We start from the raw sequence: 15,231 nt of genomic DNA on the forward strand, positions 1-15,231 counted from the left end.
GCCAGTGCAAGAAGCATTACATGGGTCATAAGGACCCTACAACTCTTTCAATTGAGTCAACGTCCTTTCAGGGAGTAACTACTTGTGCCAGGCACGTTACATGCTGGTCATGAAACTGTCAAACTCCTTGCGCTCCTGGAGCTAATTACTCAAAAATAAGGCATTATGATTAGCAAAGACACTAAGAATTTGGGTTTCACAATACGCGGCCCCATTAGCATCCTCCTCCCACCTTGGCCAAACCTGGCAACTCTTCCACTTCTCCAACAGGGTCAGGACGTCAGAGGCTGGGGATCTGGAGGTGGCTCAGATCAAGGGCGGAGGCGGCCCTCCCCTCCTGCCTCACACCTGACACTGGCCGATGGTCAGGACGTGCCCTCCTGTGAACACACACCACTCCTCAGGGCCTCACGGTCTTCAGGATTTGGCGAGAGCCTTTGGGTCCAATTCCATCTCACCTAAGACCTTCCAGATTCACATGCAATGAGTGTTCACTGAGCAGCCCCCATCCTGTGTCAGGCAATGTGCTGTGGTAGACTGAATTGCATCCCCCAGATTCATACGTTGAAGCCTCAACCCCCGGAGTGGCCATTGTTGGAGACAGGGCTTCTAAGGAAGTCAATGAGATTAAGCGGGGTCAGGGATATCCCTGGCAGTCCAGTGGTTAAAACTCTGAAATCCCAATGCAGGGGGCATAGGTTCGGCCCCTGGCAGGGGAATTAAGATCCCGCATGCTGCATGGCATGGCCAAAAATAAAGGTTACATGGGGTCCTAACAGTGGGGTTCCGACCTGATAGCATTTGTGTCCTCGTGAGAGACATGAGAGAGCTTGCTTGCGCTCTTTCAATGCAGCAGAGAGCCACGTGAGGATACAGCAGGAAGGCGGCCATCCACGTCCCAAGAGAAAACCCTCCCCAGACACCGACCCTCAGCACCTTGATCTTGGACTTCTAGTCTCCAGAACAGTGAGAAAACAAATTTCTGTTGTGTGAGCTACGCAGTCCACGGTATTCCGTCACAGCAGCCCGAGCAGGCTAAGACGCGGCATTTCACATACATCGCTGGGTTGAATCCTTCATTTTCTTAGGCTCCGAGAAGCTGGATGTGCAGGACCATGAAGGCCTCCCCCAGGCCACTGGGGCTTTGTTTATAAAAGGCCTCTCGACAGATTAAACAGTGGATCCTCCAGCAAGAGGACAGGCTTGTATCTGAACCCCTCGAGCCCCTGAGACCCCGGGCGATGGCTCCATCTCTTTCCTTCCACTCTGGGTCCCGCTCACGTACTGGTAGGTCGGTCTCCTGTGAGCCCCGAGCAGTGGGAGCATGCAAGGCCCCCCTCCCTCTGCCGTGCAACCCTTTCCCCACACCTCCCTGGTCCCCAAGGAGAGCAGGAGCTGGTGACAAGCTGAAGGTCAGAGTTCTAGAAGGTGGGCGGACCACGTCTAGGAGAACAGAGGGTGTTCAGCAGCAGGGGGGTGGGGGAGGGGAGACAGCCAGCTCTGCAGCCCAGATCAAAGCCTGAAGACGAAAAATACAAAGTGCCAAACAGAAAAACAAAATGTCCTAAAGTTTCACAAATGAGTACCTGCGGCTTGGTAAGAAGTTTCCAGTGACAGCATCACTCACTGATTCAATAAGTGCAGGATCTGAAATGACTTAGGTGGAAGTGAAGCTGACACGCTCTGGAAAACTCTATTAGATGACTCAGAGTGGCCCGGGGGAGCGCGATGACTCGGGTGCCAGAGACGCAAGAGAAAGCTCGATAATACTGCTTCGTGAAAGGCGAGAAGAGAAACAAACCAACATCATGAAATTAATACACATGAGATTTAAATATAAATATGCAGCTAAATTAAACTTGCTGCTGCTGCTGCTAAGTCACTTCAGTCGTGTCCGACTCTGTGTGACCCCATAGATGGAAGCCCACCAGGCTCCCCCGTCCCTGGGATTCTCCAGGCAAGAACACTGGAGTGGGTTGCCATTTTCTTCTCCAATGTGTGAAAGTAAAAAGTGAAAGTGAAGTCGCTCAGTCATGTCCGACCCTTAGCAACCCCATGGACTACAGCCTACCAGGCTCCTCCATCCATTGGATTTTCTAGGCAATAGTACTGGAGTGGCTTGCCATTGCCTTCTCCAAAATTAAACTTACAAAGTAGAATAAAAACTAAGGTGCAGTACTTTTGAAAGGGGTGTCAGATTAAAAAAAAAAAAAAAACACGTACATCCACTGGATTAAAGAGGAAATGAGGGGGCTACTCCTGGGGGCAGCTGCAGGCCGGCAAAGCACAGGAAGCAGCCTCAGGGAGGTGTCTGCCCACCGGGAGGGGCATAGGACCGAGGGCTCAGAGAGCAGGCACTGCCCCCTCCGCGGGTGAGAGGATGGAGCCCAGAGGAGCCAGGGAGGACTCCACACTGGCCACCCCCCCCACCACGCCGGAGCCTAGTGGCCCCGGCCTCCTGCCCCTGGACCCTACCGCCTACGCCACCCTTGCCGTCTGTCTGGGGGGCCTAGCTGGCATCCACAGTCCCACAGTACAGCCTCTGATCTCATGCCAGGGGCACACATTAGGGGTTTCCTCAGGAGGGAGAAGTGGCCTTGGGAGGCACTCCCCAGGGAACCAGGCTGAGGAAGAAATGGGAGACGCGACGCCTCCCACCCAGGTCAGGGATGGGGGGTCAGTCAGCAGAGTCCCCACAAGCGCTGGCTGGACATCTGGGCAAGGAAGCCCACTCCCGCCCACAGGCCCCACCTTGCTGCCTGCTCAGCGCCCTCTCCTCCCGGGAGAAGCAGCAGGAAGGAGCCCTGGACCCAGAGTCGAGAGGCCAGGGCCGCAGCCCCTGCCCCTGCCCTCAGGGTCCCAACGGGCGGGCAGGAAGAGAAGGCTGGTCTGAGCGCCTAACGGCAGCCCCACCCACTCACCCGGCACTTTTGCCAGGAGTCATTTTTCTCCCCAGTGGCCACAGCCCCAACACCCCTGAACTTGTCCTCAGAAACAGGCTATTTTTCCCTTGGTGGTGAAGGATGTCAAGTGATAGGGCTGGTTTAATAAAGGAAGTGATGACTGGGACCCGGAGAGCATCCCTCACCCTTACGCCACCTCCAGCTCCTGCCTCGCGACCCCTGCTCGCGTGCCGACAGCTGCCAGCCGTCACCCGGGGCACCGGGTGTCGCTCCTCAACACTGACAAAGCGCCTACTGCGCGGCGCCTGCCGCGTGCATGCAGGGGATGCCACCACAAGCTGGACCGGCACCCCTGCCCCACGGTTAACCAAGGGGACGCCCTCCGGGAGGTGACACACAAAGGTGGTGAGGAAGGAGATTCGGGGACCGTGGGGACATGCTGGGGGGGCGGCGCCCCTCCCAGTAGGAAGTGGGGGGAGGGTGGATCCAGAGGAATTACTCGGTGAAGCCTCGCAGGGGAAGAGGGAGGCCCCGGGAGCAATCGGGACTCTCTTCGGAAGACAGACGGGAGCCTCTACAGGGTTTGAAGAGAAACTCGAGTCATCGAGGACCTGGGAGCCCCTCTGTCCGCAAGTTCAGTAGCTGCCGTGGAGAAACAGGGCCCAGCTGGCAGGGGTGCTACTCTGGGGGCAGGGCGCACTCCCCCATTCTGCATGTGTGACTGCCCAGCCCCATGCCTGGCACCCAACAGGTCCCAGTAACTGGGAAGATGCTGATGACGACAGACGGCTGGGGCTCACCTGATCACGCTCTAGCGTGAGGGGTGTGCACACGAGGGAGGCTGCGGGAGGAGAACCACTAGGGAACTCACTATAACACCGCCTCCTAATCCCGCGTAGACTCCACGCACGGTGCTCGACAAACGCTGCCTGGGTCCACGCCGGCGCCTGAGGACTTTATTGGCTTCTGACAGCTCCACACGCCCGCCTGAAATAATGCGCCAGAGCGCCATTGTCTAAGATTCATGCTTTCTTCAGAGAACTTGGAGCACAAATTTATAACTTGTTGTCAAATAGATGCCCACTGTTCTCTGGAAGGGCAATCCCATTTGGGGAAAAATAGCCAATAACTCTTCCGAGTTGGAAGACCATTCTCAGGTTGATTTCCCCAAGCACGGGGAGAAGAAAGGCAAAGCAAAGTGTAACTGCAGAAACAATAACCCTATAGACATAACCCAATATCTTCCCCACACTGACTTTTCAATAATTTTGTGATGGATTCTCCCAGAAAGCTTAATTTGTACTTTTAACCACAAGAGTTAGTGGGCCAGAAAAAATTAACTCCCAGCATTGGCTCACAGAGAGAGAAATAAAGGCCTGTCTATTAATTTTTTTAAACCACCCCATGAGAAGCCCCAGAACGCGGATGCGAGGTGACGCCCTGAGGAGAATAACCGGGGGCTGCTCTGTGCTGATACCGACCCACTTCGGGGCAGAAACGTCAGCCCAGGCCCCGGGCAGGCTCCAGGTCAAACCCTGGCTCCATTCAACAGCCCTGGGCTCGTGTTGAGGGTTCCTTCCCCCCAGGCTGTACACTGGCCCGAAAGGAAGCCGGAATTGTTTTAATTCTGCCCCGAGCTCATTACCGGCAAGAGCTTTAGTAAACAGTCCACACATTTCAGCCGGGAAACAGTTAGATTAACAAAGACCCCTGAAATGAAGCCTGTCATTTTCGAGAAGTCTTTTTAAAACAAAAACCTGCCAAGGCCTTCATACGGCCTGCCGAGTGCGCGTCAACACGGGTGATCTCAGCGTTGCCGGCTTGTGACAGCGCTTCCTAATGGGTTTCAGAGAGGCGCGCCGGGCTGCCAGGGACGCTTACCGTGAAATGCATGAGTCGGGTTTCAGCCGGGGTACCGTTCCCCCATCAAGCCTCAAATCATCAACGCGAGCGGACAGAGAGGTGGGGAGTTCTGGAATCTAGCCGATGTGGGTCCAAATCCTGGCCGCCCCGATTTTAGCTGTGCACCCCCCGGAAACATGTGTATATCCGCCCAAGCACCAAGCAGGGGGTGGGGGTCAGTCCCTGGGGGGCACAGGCAGGAGGGGCAGGTATGCGGGGCGAGGGGGTACCTCGCTGGGCCTCAGTTTCCCCACCGGCACGATGGCATGAGTCAAATCTCGCTCTGCGTGACTGCGAGGTGCCCGGCAGACCTGGTCCCTCACAGGTGCGCTCCAGGTGGTGACAGCGTCAGCTGTCATGGGGAGGAACCCGGGGTCCACCCAACCCCTAATCTCACAGACCAGGGAACCGACACCCAACCCCTAATCTCACGGACCAGGGAAACGAGACCCAACCTCTAATCTCACAGACCAGGGAACCCAGACCAACCTCTAATCTCACAGACCAGGGAACCCAGACCCAACCCTTAATCTCACAGACCAGGGAACCCAGACCAACCCCTAATCTCACAGACCAGGGAACCCAGACCAACCCCTAATCTCACAGACCAGGGAACCCAGACCAACCCCTAATCTCACAGACCAGGGAACCCAGACCCAACTCCTAATCTCACGGACTAGGGAACAGACATCCAACCCCTAATCTCACGGACTAGGGAACCAAGACCAACCCCTAATCTCACAGACCAGGGAACCCAGACCAACCTCTAATCTCACAGACCAGGGAACCAACACCCAACCCCTAATCTCATGGACCAGGGAACCGAGACCCAACCCCTAATCTCACGGACCAGGGAACCAAGACCCAACCTCTAATCTCACAGACCAGGGAACCCAGACCCAACCCTTAATCTCACAGACCAGGGAACCCAGACCAACCCCTAATCTCACAGACCAGGGAACCCAGAACAACCCCTAATCTCACAGACCAGGGAACCCAGACCAACCCCTAATCTCACAGACCAGGGAACCCAGACCCAACTCCTAATCTCACGGACTAGGGAACAGACATCCAACCCCTAATCTCACGGACTAGGGAACAGACATCCAACCCCTAATCTCACGGACTAGGGAACAAGACCCCAGGTGAGAGGGCTACCCCAGAACCCACGGTTCTAGGCTACTGGGCGCAGGATGCGGGTGGGGGGAAAGCGGTGACTTCGAGACCCACAGGAGATTGGGACCCTTGGCAAAGCATAGGCAAGTCTCACCTGGGTCATCAGATAAGGAAGCCCCAGTGTCAGTGGTAGGTCCCCAATAACTAAGGACACACCCCACTAATGCTCCTTAAGCAAATGAGGTCTCAGTGTAATTAGGATCGCAGGCACCTGTATTTGCTTCGGTGAGATGCAAACTGTTAGGCTGTGAACAAATCTGTCACGGAAACAGAGCTAAGGCCCTGCCCTTGTTAGACTCTCGCTGGCACCTAGAATGTGGCGTGAAAACTCCACGGGCTCTGAAACTCGGCTCCCCAGAAGTGGGGTGGTCATGGGAGTGCCCAGGCCTGGGGGCTCCCACCCCACCACCTTGCCAAATAGCCTCGGATGACCCAGCGGCTCCACAAAGGTGCGAATGAACCACCCCAAAGCCTCTTCCCCCTGAAAAAAACAGATAATGGATTCTTCATCTACACACACACACGCATTTGGCTGGTACAGGGCGAGCCCGGGGGGACCGGCATGAACAGTCCGGGCTGGCCGCCCTGTTCTGGGAAGTGACACCCATCAGTGACCTCCCCAGGACCAGCGTGGTGCTGGACCAGGACAGGAGCCTCCCGCTGCAGGGTCTGGATGGCAAGGCACCAGTGACGTGGAAGGACACGCTGTGGCCACCCCGTCTAGAAGCTTCGGGCAGCGGCACGCACCGTTCAGCAGGGGCCCTGGTGTGGATGCAGAGGCTGCGTCTGCAGAGGACCTGAGCGGCTCTTGGCGCACAGGCGAGGTCACAAGTCCAGCACAGAGGCTCCAGTTCTGAACACAGATAAAAAGCAGCAGAGCACCCCTCAGGACAGAGGCAGGGAAGACCATGTTCTCTGGCAAGCCGCGGACAGAGTGTTCAGCCGGAACCTGATCAAATTAAAAAGTAGCCAAAAGTCCGCTTTCCAAGGAAGGCTTAGGAATTCATTTTAAAGCCTGTGATTCAGACGTGGCTGTTTTTCCAGACATTCCTGAGAGAAGCTGGTAGGTTGGATTGATCATTACAATAATTGAGCATTCGGAATTACTTGGTTCAGTGAGTAGAGGCTGAATGCTCCCAGGTGTCAGGCTTTCTGGAGGTGATGGATGCCTTCTGCAACCTCACAGAGCCATTAAGCAAGGCGTGATTGAGGGGTGGGGTGCCAGGAAGCCTGGGGAGGACCCCAACCCAGCCTGGGGGTCCCAGTGAGTCTTCCAACCCAGCCCGGGGGTCCCGGTAAGCCTCCTAATCTGGGGCCTGCCGACTCCGACAGCGCCCAGTCCTGGGAGGCCTTCTCCCCACCCGCTGTTCTAGCAGGAGACGAGGGTTGGGGGGAAAACGGAACCAGGAGTAATTACATGACTGAGGAGAGAGCAAGCCTCACAGACAGACACGTATCGGCATCGCTTCTTCTTACTATCATTGGATGACACACAGCAAGAACAGCACTCCCAGACGAGGAGGAAGCAAGCTTCGGGGCATCTTTAAACTGGGCAAATTACAGAGAGGTGAGAGATTAAATGAAAATCCATCACATTACAAATACAGCCTGCAGTTACTGAAATCATATTTTTTTTCATAAGTGAGTCATACCAATAATAACTCCAAGGTCTTCATAATAGTTTGCAATAAACTCTGTGGGATACTCACCACTTCCCTTTTGAAAAACTGACATCATAAGCCAAAAAAAATAGCACTTGGATGTTTCTGTCTTTTTTAGGGCAACCAGCTGGGAAAGGGAATACGACACTTCCCAGGGGGCAGCGCGGGGCTCGGCCTCACCCCTGGACAGGCAACCTAAAACAACCCGGCCCTATTTCACACCCACCAGAGGGGCAAAAATCAAAATCCCCAGCACCAAGGGTTGGAGAGGGTGTGAAGAAACGGAATTCTCAAGTACTGTGGTGGCGTGAGGGGAACAGACACCCAGTCAGCAGACCGGCGACATCGGGGGGCTTAAACTGCACGCACGCCAAGGCACATCAGTGCACCTGGCGGGGCCCGAGGACCTCTCCCAGGGGTGCGCAGGAAGAACAGCTAAGGCTGCTGGTTTTAAAACAGCTCTAAACACTGGGACATTTGTCCCACTAAAAGTGAAAGTGGGAGTTGCTCAGTCTTGTCCGGCTCTTTACGACCCCATGGACTGTAGCCCATCAGGCTCCTCTGTCCATGGGATTCTCCAGGCAAGAATACCGGAGTGGGTTGCATTTCCTTCTCTAAGGAAACCTCCCGACCCTGGGATTGAACCCAGGTCTCCTGCATTGCACCAGCTTCCCTGGTGGCTCAGATGGTGAAGAGTGTGCCCACAGTGTGGGAGGCCCGTTCGATTCCTGGGTCAGAAAGATCCCCTGGAGAAGGAAATGGCAACCCACTCCAGTATTCTTACCTGGGAAATCCCATGGATGGAGGAGCCTGGCGGGCTACAGCCCACAGAGGCCCAAAGAGTCAGACACGACTGAAGCGACTTCGCCGTCACTTTCTTTCACTCCTGCATTGCAGGCAGATTCTTTAGCATCTGAGCTATCTGGGAAGCCTCATTAAAGAGGGAGCCTAATCCCCCTGAACAGGAGCCAGTCCTGGTGACTTGCTTCTGGTGAACAGAAGGCAGCAAACAGGGCAGCAAACTGTGTCTGACTTCCGAGGCAAAGTCATAAAAGCCACCCGGTTTGGGCCTGGCTCTTTCACGCACAGAACCAGACACCACACAGCGAGGAAGCCGAGCCCACCTGGGGCGGTCACACGTGGTGCTCCAGGGGACGGTACATCAGGGGCCTGCCGAGGCAGCCAGGGGTCACCCTTGGGCACGTGAGTGAACAGCCCTCAGAGGGCATCACCCCACACAACGTCCAGCAGAGGAGAGAGGAGCTCTCCCCAGTGAGCCTGGCCCAAAGTGCAGATTCAAAAGCAAAATGAACATTACTGTTTTAAGGCTACTAAGTTTTGGAGGCGCTTTGTTACACAGGAGTGGATGACTGGCACAGATTTGCTGAAATACTGTTTGCCGAGAGATAAAAAGTGAAAACCTTCTGTGAGTACGGAAAATGAAAACACAAACTCTAGTTTATTCCACTTGGTGGAATACTGCATGGCAGTTAAAAGTGAATAATCTAGAGAAGCACACAGATGTGCGTGTGTGTCTCTCTGTGTGTGCGTGTGTATGGGAAAACCGCAGAAACATAATGTTTAACGCTTCACAAATTACAAAAGGATCAAGAGTATGGCCACAGCTCTCTAAGTCCTTACAGCACAGTGCCGATAGTCCATACTGCTTACGGACAAGCACATGCAGTAAGGTTCAAGAGCAAGCTCGCCAACCCCAGGAGAGGGAGGCGGGGCTTTGGCTGTATCAGTAATATTTGTGCTGCTGTTTAGTTGCTCGGTTGTGTCTGACTCTTTGCTGTAGCCCGCCAGGTTCCTCTGTCGATGGGATTTCCCAGGCAAGAATACTGGAGTGGGTTGCCATTTCCTTCTCCAGGGGATCTTCCTGACCCAGGGATCAAACCTGTGCCTCTTGCATTGGCAGACAGATTCTTTATCGCTAAGCCACAGGGAAGCCCTCAGTATTAATTTACTCTTTACAAAATAAAAAGACGGACCCAACACAAACATGGCAAAATGTCAGGAACAGTTAAACCTGGTTGGGGGGCGGTCCATGGGGGTCTTTTATTATCTTTAATTTTCTGGAGGGTGAAGCGGGTCACAAACTGCTCATCTCTACGCTTAGCCTGGCTCACCCGTGATGACTGGGTCGTGGCCTCTCTACCTGGTTCCTCCCCTCTCCCAGGAGCTCCCTGGGGCAAGGCCTGTGCTCGCGGTCACCCACTGCACACGGTGGGTGCTCGACAGACTCCCCTTTGCCAGATCAACCAGAGGAACCGACAGGCCCCTGGAGGCGTGCAGCCTGCCCCTGCTGCTCGGGAGCCAAGCAGAAAGCAAAGGAGACCTGCTCCCCCCAGGGGCCCGGCAGGCCTCGGGACATGGGATGCAAGACCAGCCCACCAAACAGGAAGACGAGCCCCTTCCCAGGTCTGCGGCGCACAGCACCCCCTCCTCCGCCTGGACACCAGGACGATTTCAGCTGTGGCCGAACGGGATGCCACCGACACACAGGCAGCTGCGAAGACAAGACGTGCGGGAGAAAGCAGCAGATAGCTCAGTATAATCACAGCCCAGACGCAGGAGACAGAAGCGGGCAGGAAGCAAAGACTCCTCCAGCGGAAGCGGCGGGCACAGCTGCAGCCAAGCCCGCAGGAAGCTGCCACGTGGGAAAACTGAGCGGAGGACAAGGGACAGGGGTGCAGACGGAGGCCAGGCCTCCGACGACCGAGGGCAGAAGAAAACAGGGGGCATCTCCAGGGAACCAGCCGGGGACCCCCCCAAATGTCCTGTCCCGAGTCACACATCTTCACCAGGGGGCTTCCTGTGACTTGCAGTCCAGGGATCTCCTAGTTGACACGGTGCAAACTCCACGTAAGGGGATGGCTGGTCATCTTTATTTTCCTTTTCTTCCCTTTTCCTATTTTCCAAATTTGGCTCAGACGGTAAAGAATCTGCTCGCAATGCAGGAGACCCAGGCTCAAGACCTGGGTCAGGAAGATCCCCTGGAGAAAAGAATGGCAACCCACTCCGGTATGTTTGCCTGGTGAATCCCATGGACGGAGCAGCCTGGTGGGCTATAGTTTGTGGGGTTGCAAAGAGTCGGACACGACTGAGCAACTAACATACATACACACATTACCATCGTAGGAAAATGTTTATGTTTTTCTTTAAGTTGATCTGAGTCTTGGCTAGTAATTCCAGCCCTAGGAATCAAGCCCAAGAAAATAACTACACAGAAGCTAAATATTATGTACATAAAGATGATCATTGCAGCCGTGCCTATAAAACAACAATAAAAAACCTGCTGGAACAAACCTCAATGTTCAGCAATAGGGACACAATCTAGTAAATTGTGGTGAAACCACATGAAAGAAGATGACTATTTTGAAGGCTATAAAAATAGGGAGAGACATTAAGCTTTAGGAACAGGATCCAAAATAATACATGAATAATGCCTACAGAAGTATAGTAAAATCTGTTCACAGGGGAAAGGGAAAACACAAAACCCAGGTTATTTGCTATGGGCAGTGACGACCAAGGCAGCAGAAGGAGGTGAGGAGAAGGGGAATGGCCAGGGCCCAACGCCGTAACTGGCGTGCAGGGAGGTGGAGGGGGCGGTGTGGAGGCAGCAACAGCCAGCTGGCCCAGAAGGTGGCAGCCCCGGGCCACCAGGGGCCATCAGAGGTCCGGGCAACACAGCCAGGTGAGAGAGGCTCTCGTGGGACTCAGTGGATGCTGCCCCCCTGCGCAGGGACATCCTCATGGAACCCCAGGGCACACGGCCACCAGATACGAAGAGCCCAGGAGAAAGTTCAGGGCGAAGGCTCGTGTACTTGAAATTCCTCAGCAACAAAAGTTTCCCCTAACTTCAGACCTGCACGCTCCCTGAGAACCGGGTGCAGGAAGAATTTCTGAGCGTTGACCTCCCTGGCTCCAGACACAAGGCCTCGTCTGCAGACGTGACCCAGTTTGCCTTGGCATGCCAAATTAGATGGGGGTCTCCACCTCTTCACCTGAGATCGCCTCCAGCTATTAGAAAAAAAAAAACACTCTGGATGTCAGGGTCTGAAATGACGTGCTCACAATTATAATTATTATATTCATGTGGATGACTGTAAAACTCCGCCTCAGCTTGCTAAATGAAAACACCAGGCTGCCAAACCTTCTCAAAGAAATTAAACTGTTAATGTGTTAAAGACTATTACAGCCCCAAAGACATTATCATAGAATTCTTCCCCCCCATTTCAACAAGGCAAGATGCTGGACTATATTGGAAACCTCTGTGAATTGCCTAATTATAGTTAATAAGGTCATCATCTTCCCATGAAATAGCCTTTTCTGTTTTCCAATAGAGCTTTTGACAATTCTAAAAACTGTTTCATTTGAAGGCTCCCTGAGAAGGCGATCACATTACAGGGCAGACAGCGGGGAGAGGCAGGCGAGAGGCGAGGCCCTGGGAGGTCAGATAGGGCGCTCCCGTGGAGAGGGGAACACAGCTCTCCTGGAGCTCGGCCTTTCAGGACCGGCGTCCCACATGAGAAACAGGGGCGAGGGGATGGCATTCACTGGAGCTGTGGGCGGGGGGACCACTCCCCAGCCTGCCCTGCCATCGTGGGCGATGTGGGGACTCCAGGGCTGTCTAGGAACGCCCTCCCTACCCCGCCTCAGCACATGCCTGCCCTTGACGCTGGTGGCTCGGACGACGGCACCGCTGCTCAAAGCTGTCCTTTTTAATAGATGCAGGGAAGTGGGAAAGTGAATGCAGAGCTGCCACTGCGTGCATAATGTACAAACTCACGGGCAGTGAGCAGATCAGTACTGACCTTCGTGCCAACAAGTAACACGCGTGCGGAGTTTAAGTGTCCGGGCCCAGTGTGGGAGAAGGTCACCGTGACAGGGATGACGGAAGGTGGACAGCAGGGGCCAGGAACAGCTCAGGGTCACTCCTGCGGCGGCCGGGGGATGTCAGGTAGAAAAAGCAACGACCGCTCGCTGTCTGCCGCCCAGACAGACGGGGCAGCCTCAAGGTAAGGCTCGCGCTCCCGCCTGGCCGGCAGGGCGGCCAGTGCGAGGCTCGGTCTCTAGCGCCCCTGCCGGCGAGCCGAGGGACTGCACAGCGCTCCCCGCGGCGGGAGGGAGATGCTCGCCGCCGCCTGGGAAGGGGGCAGGGCCGGGGCTCGGCCTGCAGGAGCCGCAGCACCGGAGCAGCTCATCCAGGTGGGTAGGAAAGAGCTTGGCTCCAAATCTGGCTCCATCTCCGCAGGCCTGAGATCCTCTGCCTCCCCACCTCGCTGGGTGACGGGAGACTGTGGGCCTTGAAGCCCCCAGGGTGCTAAATGTCCTGCTAAGGCGCCCCTGGCTCGACTGGTGTGGGCACGGGCTGGGCCGAGAGATGCCCACAGGTACCCGGTCGCACCCCTGCTCAACACAGTCAGCTTCCTACACAGCTGGACACACAATGACCATACAACCCAAGGGTTCCACCCCTAGATATTTACTTCAGAGGCATGAGAACAAATCGCCACACAAGAATGTTCATAAAAGTACTATCTCTTAACAGCTCCAGGCCGGAAACAAACCAAATGTCCCTCAACAGAAGAACAAGATAAAGACACTGTGCATGTCTTGGAATACTACTCAGCAATACAAAGGAAGGTGCTACTGACAACACACAGCAACGTGGATGAACTTCAAAAACACGACGTTGAGAGAAGCCAGACACAGAGATTACATGCTGTGTAATTCCCTTTATGAGAAATTCTAGAACAGGCGAGACTAATCTATAATGACAAAGCAGACCAGTGGTCACCTGGGGCTGGGGTTGAAGGAAAAGGGGGACTGATAAAGGACACTAGGAGCTTTCTGATGGAGACCTTCTGTATCTTGATGGTGGGGGAGGGTGATTGATTAGAGGCACAAGCTTGTCAAAACTCACCCAACAGCACACTTAAAATGGGTGTGCTTCACGACATGTAAACTGCACCTTAATAAGATGAATTCAATTTTTTTTTCAACTTAAAATCTTTCAGCCTCATTACTAATAAAACCCTAAGGCCCCTCCAGTCCTTGGAGGCCACTCATCATCTGATCCCTGCCTGAATCGCCAACCTCAATTCAAGCCACCCTCCCCGCTGCTAACGTTCCAGACCTAAGGCAAACCAGCGGGACCTCCCTCATTTTACCAGTGAGAAGATCAGAAATAAAACAAAAAGGTTAGAGGCCATCTTGAATATATAGATTTGTAGAGATATTGGGGAAATTATCAAACATCTGTATTTGTCTTTACTTTAACACACATGCATATTTAGAAATACTATATTCTTCCACTGCCATTCCCTCTCCCTAGGCATCCTCACGGAGAAGGCAATGGCACCCCACTCCAGTACTCTTGCCTGGAGAATCCCATGGATGGAGGAGCCTGGTGGGCTGCCGTCTGTGGAGTTGCACAGAGTCGGACACGACTGAAGCGACGCAGCAGCAGCAGCAGCAGGCATCTTCAAGATCAGTGGCTTCACCACTACAGAGAGGCATTTCTACACGTGTCCAAGTAGGGAGCCCAATGGCTACTAAGCACTGAGGACAGGGAACGGCCTTGAGCATTTGGATCAAGCATCTCATTTAACTTTCACGAAACCACCAGAGGTAAGTACCACTCCGTTCCATTCCGTCGCTCAGTCGTGTCCGACTCTTTGCGACCCCGTGGACTGTAGCCTACCAGGCTCCTCCGTCCATGGGATTCTCCAGGCAAGAGTACTGGAGTGGGTTACCATTTCCTTCTCCAGGTGATCTTCCCAACCCAGGGATAGAACCCGGGTCTCCAGCATTGGAGGCAGACGCTTTAACCTCTGAGCCACCAGGGAAGTACCACTACAGTTCCCAAACTCCGCACCAAGGCACCTGTGGGCATGTCACAGCGGTGTCAAGAGAGATTCTAACTTTCTAAAGGAAACACAGTCCTATCTGTTGATACCATGCAGACTGCAAGCTGAGATAGATACCCATTGCAGTGTTAGATCATTCTGCATTTTCTATATTCCATGATGTCATATCTACGTAAAGCTGGGTTTTCAGGGATTCTGTGATGAAAAGCAAGTATCACATGAAGATTTGGAAAAGGAAATGGCAACCCACTCCAGTATTCTTGCCTGGAAAATCCCATGGACAGAGGAGCCTGACAGGCTACAGTCTACAGGGTTGCGAAGAGTCCGACTCAAGTTAGCAACTGAGCACGCACACGAAGTTCCATGTGGAACAGGAAATGAGGATGGCAGTGCCCGACCTGCCTCTGACAAGTTGGAGAACTTGTGTGTGCCCGACAGGTGCCAAGCTGTTAGGAATACACACAATAAGTTGTTTGGCCCGAACTCCTTAGTAAACAGGACCACTCAGGGGCTCCCTCTGGCCTAGAGAAACATGAGAGATGTTACTGTTGACACTAACGTTGCTGTAAACTGAGACCCTCTGTGCCATTTTCTCTGTTTTACAGGTGAAGAAACTGAGGCATCAAACAACTTTTCACCCAGCATCACAGAGCTGAGAAGCTGGAGCTCAAGACCAGCATAAATGCATGGCCTTCTTAAATGCACTGCGTG

General features: G+C 54.0%; 1 protein-coding gene across 3 annotated transcripts in view; it reads right to left on the minus strand.

Annotated features, from left to right (window-relative positions):
• WDR25 (WD repeat domain 25) overlaps positions 1-15,231 on the minus strand; it is a 142,704-nt gene that overhangs the window by 95,324 nt on the left and 32,149 nt on the right. The window lies entirely within an intron of this gene.

The sequence above is a fragment of the Moschus berezovskii genome, chromosome 21 (assembly GCF_049115385.1).
Source record: "Moschus berezovskii isolate FMDL1 chromosome 21, NW_MosBer_1.0, whole genome shotgun sequence".
NCBI classification, from domain to species: domain Eukaryota; kingdom Metazoa; phylum Chordata; class Mammalia; order Artiodactyla; family Moschidae; genus Moschus; species Moschus berezovskii.